Source organism: Otolemur garnettii, unplaced genomic scaffold (assembly GCF_000181295.1).
Source record: "Otolemur garnettii isolate 467f Iridium unplaced genomic scaffold, OtoGar3 scaffold00010, whole genome shotgun sequence".
In the NCBI taxonomy this organism is placed as follows: Eukaryota; Metazoa; Chordata; class Mammalia; order Primates; family Galagidae; genus Otolemur; species Otolemur garnettii.
Window position 1 is genome coordinate 30,399,777 of NW_003852405.1, and position 5,785 is coordinate 30,405,561.

Here is a 5,785-nt window from a genome sequence, read left to right on the forward strand (position 1 = left end):
TTGCTCTGTGATATTGGGAAAAATTGTCTACTTCATGAAGTCATCTGTTTCAGGGGCCCAGGAACTGCCCCTGCTCATCTGTACTTTCAGATCACCTGTGAGGATCATTTCCTAATCATTGCATTGTATTTTGTCATGGCTCACACCAATCCAGGAAGATTTTCCTTTATTTTTGTGGCAGTGTAAGTGGTTAACACTACTTCATAGGGACCTTTCCAGTGGAGTGACAGTGCATGTCTTCTTCTAAAAACTTGGATGTACACTCAATCGTTTGGTCAAACAGCAAAACAAAGCCTGTCAGTTGGTGGAGGCCATGTTCCTTTCACCTTTTGTTCCAACCATATTAGTTAGCATCTCTATCAAGTCATGGTGTTGAATTGTTCACTGAATCACCATAGTGCTAAGCCAGTCCAAGGATAGAAGATTTATAGGTGTCAATAGGCAAAACACTGTTTCAAAGGGGTTAAACTATGTCTCCTAATTGCAACATTCCAGATTTTTATAGGGGCCAAAGATAATGCTTCTGGCCATTTAAGTTCAGTGTCTTGATTTTATTTTATTTTTTCAAAATCATTTTTAATGCGGCCAAGCCCAGTGGCTTACACCTGTAGTCCTAGCCCTCTGGAAGGCCAAGATAGGGAATACTTAAACTCAGGAGTTCAAGACCAGCCTGAGCAAGAGTGAGAACCCCATCTCTAAAAACAGCCAGGTGTTGTAGTAGGTGCCTATAGTCCCAGCGACTGGGGAGGCTGAGGCAAGAGGATCACCTGAACCCAAGAGTTTGAGGTTGCTGTGAACTATGACACTGAGGCACTCTGCCAAGAGTGACAAAGTGAGACTCTGTCTCAAAATAAATTGTTTTTTTATTTCTAAGTTTTTACATTTCACTTGCCCCTGAGGATTAGGAAAGACATGTGGTATGAAATTTAAGTAAGTACCCAGAACACTTATAAGAGTGGTTTAAAATAAGTCCCTTGAACTGACTCAATTTATAAAGAGATACCAAAACATGAGACAATCCTGGGAAATAATTTGCTTACATATATTGTAGATCCCAGGGAAGTACCAACAATAGATTAATATTTTTCTTCTTTTTAATCATCCCCATTTGTACACATTCCATGTGATAGGAGATCAAGTCCAAAAGTTAAAAGAAAGAAGTCTGTTTAGCTCAACATACAATGTATCTGATGTTACTGGTCTATTAACAATAGGAATATCAACAGAAACTAAGAAATGAGATTTTCAAATTGTACCAACTGCATGGCAGACTCCAAAATCATATTTGAATTCTGTGTGAATGGTGGCAGCATTTCCTTATGTCAACCTGCCAGTTCTACTGTGGGCTATAATGAATTTGACTCAAGGCATTTTGGAGTAAGCTTTTGAGTGACCTGAGATACTTTGTCTGTAACCACTGGAGTCCAGACCTAGAGGCTTTATGGCTTCAATTCAGGTAGAATCTCTAAAGAAACAAGTCTAAGAGAGCACCCTACTTACAGAGCAAACAGTTATTAACATATTGAACAAAGTGGATTTTTGGTAAAGATTATCAATCTAAATCAGCTTAGAGAATGAAAGAATATTGAAGGTGAGTCATAGTTTCTCTGAGGCATTCAAATTAACACTAAATAACAGTTAAAGAGAAATTGTGAATCAGACTATAATAGAATATAAAAGAAAGGTGAGCAGAAGTCAATCACTGTGTTACTAAGGTCATGTGAACTGAAAAGCCATTTAAGTTAGTGTCCATTTTCTTAATAAAATATTTGATTTAAGTGCTTATTATTTTAAACCAATTAATTAGAGCTTTTTAAATATAATTTGGTAGTAAATATCACATACAAATGATACATAGTCATACAGATAGGAGTAGGATTTTTGGGGTTTTTTATTTGTTTGTTTTTTTAAGACAAGAGTTTCAGTCATCCTGAGTATCATGGTGTCATCATAGCTCAGAGCAACTTCAAACTCTTGGGCTCAAGTGAGCCTCCTCCCAGGAGACCTGCCAGAGTGCCCGACTACTTTTTCTATTTTTAGAATCTCACAGGATCTCAGTCTTGCTCAGGCTTGTCTTAAACTCCTGAGCTCAAGCAATCCACCTGCCTTCACCTCCCAGAGCAGGAGTAGTTTTAATAGTTCTTATTTAAAGAATTTATTTTGCCAGATCTTAAATGCTACTATTTTAAAAAAATTAGACTATTAATCTTTTAATTACCTATTTTATTGCCCAAAGAAATCATCAGCTAGGTAGCAATTTGCCTTTTAAAAAGATAATTCCTAGCTGAAACAAGACAGATCTATCTGAATTCCTAGCTGAAACAAGACAGACCTAGAATTTGAGGCCTACTCAGTCAAATCGCAGAGCCGGATGTAGAGCAATAGCTAAAGTTTATTTGGCACCTTGGAGAAGGCAGCCAAGACTCAACAGGCATCAGCTCTGAAGAGCAAGAGTGCTGATCTTTTAAAGGTTTTAGGTGAGAGGCAATTGTTACTTTGGTGAACTAGTGACTATTGCCAGGGACAAGTAGTTCCAGCTGGCTTCCCACTGAAGCCTAACTGCTTGTTTGCAGTTTCCAATGCTTCCCCTAGTTCCTGCTTCCTTTTGGCTGAGTCCCAGAAGGAAGGTGGTTTCAGCAGAGGTCACTGAACAGCCAAGATGGAGTGTCTTATACTCAAAATGAAGTGGCCTATGCTTGCTGTTTTTAGAGTTCCTCCAACCAACCTATCGATTTGATTATCCCAGAGGGTGTGGGGGGACAGGTTGAACATCAAGCTCTAGTTAAGACAAGATGGTCAGGAAAAGTACCCTAAACAAAAGTAAGACTGATCATGTAGGTTTAAACAATGGTGAGAGTTTTAGGGACTCAGTCCTGCCTCCCAGACACTCTGATAAACAACAGTTTCTTTTATGAATACAGATTTCTTTCACAGAAACATTTTAAAATATCCAATTAAAGGCTAGGAGCAGTGACTCATGCATGCAATCACAGCATTTTGGGAGGCTGAGGCAGGAGGAATGCCAAATGGGTTAATAATCAGATCCAATCTGACCCCAGACCCAGATCGAATCTGATTCCAGACTCAGTTCAGTTTCTCTTACAATTTTTGAACCTGTTAGAATCAAAAATTTGGTCAAAGTCAGACAGACCCAAGTCGTGGAGTGCCTGGATGAAAGAGAGAACTTACCCGTGAGCCCCAATAATGGGTACAATCTGTCAGGGAAGCTGCTTGTCTGTGTGGTATTCTTTGGAGTCTCTCAGAGTTCTATTTCAGAACCCATTCTGACAAATTAAATTTAACAGAGTTTAACTGAGCAAAGAATAATCTGTGAATTGAGCAGCTGAATCAGAACAGGTTCGGAGAGAGTCCAGTGTTGTTACATGGTTAAAGATTCATTAGATGCCAATAAGCCAGGAGCTGGGTCATAATTTAATCAGGGAACATGAGGTAGGTGGAAGTCAGTTTTCTGTAATGAGATCCAAAAGGATGAAATAGCTCAAAGAAAGGAAAGTTTCACTGGCCATAAACCAAATTTGTCCCCCATTTTTCTGTCCAGCCTTGTTTTCTAAGGTCTCAGCTTCTCAGTTGAACATTTATAGAGAAATGTCTAAAAGCCCTCTATGTCCCCTTGATATAACCTAGGAGACCTGGAAAAATAAACTCCAACCCACTCTGATGTAAATAATTGGTGATTTATTCGCACCTGCTCAGGGGGCCATTGTCCTGAGACAAGAAGCCCCAAAGTGCAGGGTTTTTTGTCTTTTATACCTTTCTCTGTATACAAGGAATGCTGCTGTCGGCAGGGTTAAAGTTTGGGTTTATAGTTTAGGTATCAATGGTTAAAGCTTGGGTGGCAGTGGTTACAGTAGCAATGGTTACGGTTTAGATAACAATAGTTACAGTTTGGGTAATAGTGGTTACAGTTTGGGGTCTTGTTCTGAAGTCTGTTCCTGGCAACCCTAGGGGTGAGGAGGAGCCCTGGGAACGGGCTGGGTTATAACACCCTAAAGTATAGGAAATCTAAAGCTGTGTGCTAGAAGGAAGAGAATCAACAAAACTGCACAAGTTACATAAATGCCAAACCAGAACTAGCTCATTCCCCGCCCAGGAATCACACCTAGACTGCTGAGATGAAAATACAGAGCTTTAGCCATTAGGTCATGAAGTAAATTGGCCTCTGCCATTATTCCCATAGAAACAACGTTCAAAGGATTTTTATCTTTGTTTTAGATCAGCTATTCATTCTTCAATTTTATCAAGAGAATTTTAAGGCAAGCCACAGCATTGTGTCTTTAAAAAAAATCTAATTGAATGTATTTATCTTCATTCATTCTTTATGAAGTTTTTGTTTCTAGTCCTTATCTTAAACATTGTTATTTTTGGTAAATTTTAAGCCTTTTCAATTCTATGAAGGCAAAAAATGGAAACCTAATAATCACATGTATATGTAAAAATAAAAAAAATTTAAAAAATCTAATTGCTCAATTAATACAAATAAGGAAACTATTTAAAATAAGAGATCTCTAAAAGAAGTTTTTTCCTTTTCTTTCCTTCTTCCTTTCTTTTTTTAATTTAAAGGATCCATTCTTTTGGCCAAAAGTGACTCAATCCAATGTGTCTTTATAGAGAAGGTAGTTTAAGCCAATGCCTCTTCATATAAAAGATTCCCCCTAATTCACTCAAAAACAGACAAGATAGGACATTTTAAGACAACGACTTCCCTGGAGCATGTCATGTTTGACTGGAGTGTGCTGCTAGAATCTTACATGTCTCAGACTCCCAATCTTTTCAGCCTTGTCCACCTGCAGTGTTCCCAACAAAACACACCCTTCAGATGGTTGCTCAAAAGACTGAGCATCAATCATAAAAAAACAAAAACAAAAACATTTCTCTCTGGATCTTAAATTTGGAAAGGACAATGATTTTTTACCATCTTCTCAACTGGAGTCCCCAGAGAGGAAAACCAGGAGTCTGACTGGTAGTTAACATGGGTTACCACATTGCCAGCTGGTCTAAGTTACAATTTTCCTCACTGAGGCTTTCAGAGCAGAGTGGCTTTGAGACCCTGCTTGCCACTCAAACTGCAGGGGTGAGGGGAAACTCACCCTTTCCCTTGAATGTTTACTGAAAAATCAACTCATAATTGAGACAGATTAATAAGAGAAAGGTAAAAAAAAATTATTTACTGGGCACACTTGAAGGAATCACAGAGTGATAACCCAATTTTCCAGTGGAGTTCAGATATCTTAATCCACACAACACCTGTCAGAGAGGAGGCGGGAAATTGAGGACTGAAGGACAATCGATGGCTGCTGAGGACAATTGAGGACTGTAGGACATCTAGAACAAATAGATGGGAGCTAAACGGGCTGACTTGTAAATTAATCTGGGAGACAAGTATTTATGACTTAAATGATTCAACCAGGTCTGCTTACATTCTTGACCTTCACTGCTGAAATATATTGAGATAAGAGGAAGGGGTAAGGGGAGTCACTTTCCCCTTTTGATCTTCTGATTGGCTCAGTCCAGTTTATGCAGATAGAGGAAGGCCTCTTCCAGTGTTTCTTTTTGTTTGTTTGTTTAATTATTTTTATTTGTTTATTTTATTTTATTGTTTCAGGTTAACTGAGGGTACAAAGAATTAGGTTATACTGTTTGCATTTGTTAGGTAAAGTCCCTCTTATAATTGTGTCCTGCCCCCAGCAGGTGTCCCATGCTGTAACATTGTGCCCCTTAAGTGGGAGCACACCCATCCCCTTCCCTCCTCCCCTGCTCCAGTCTT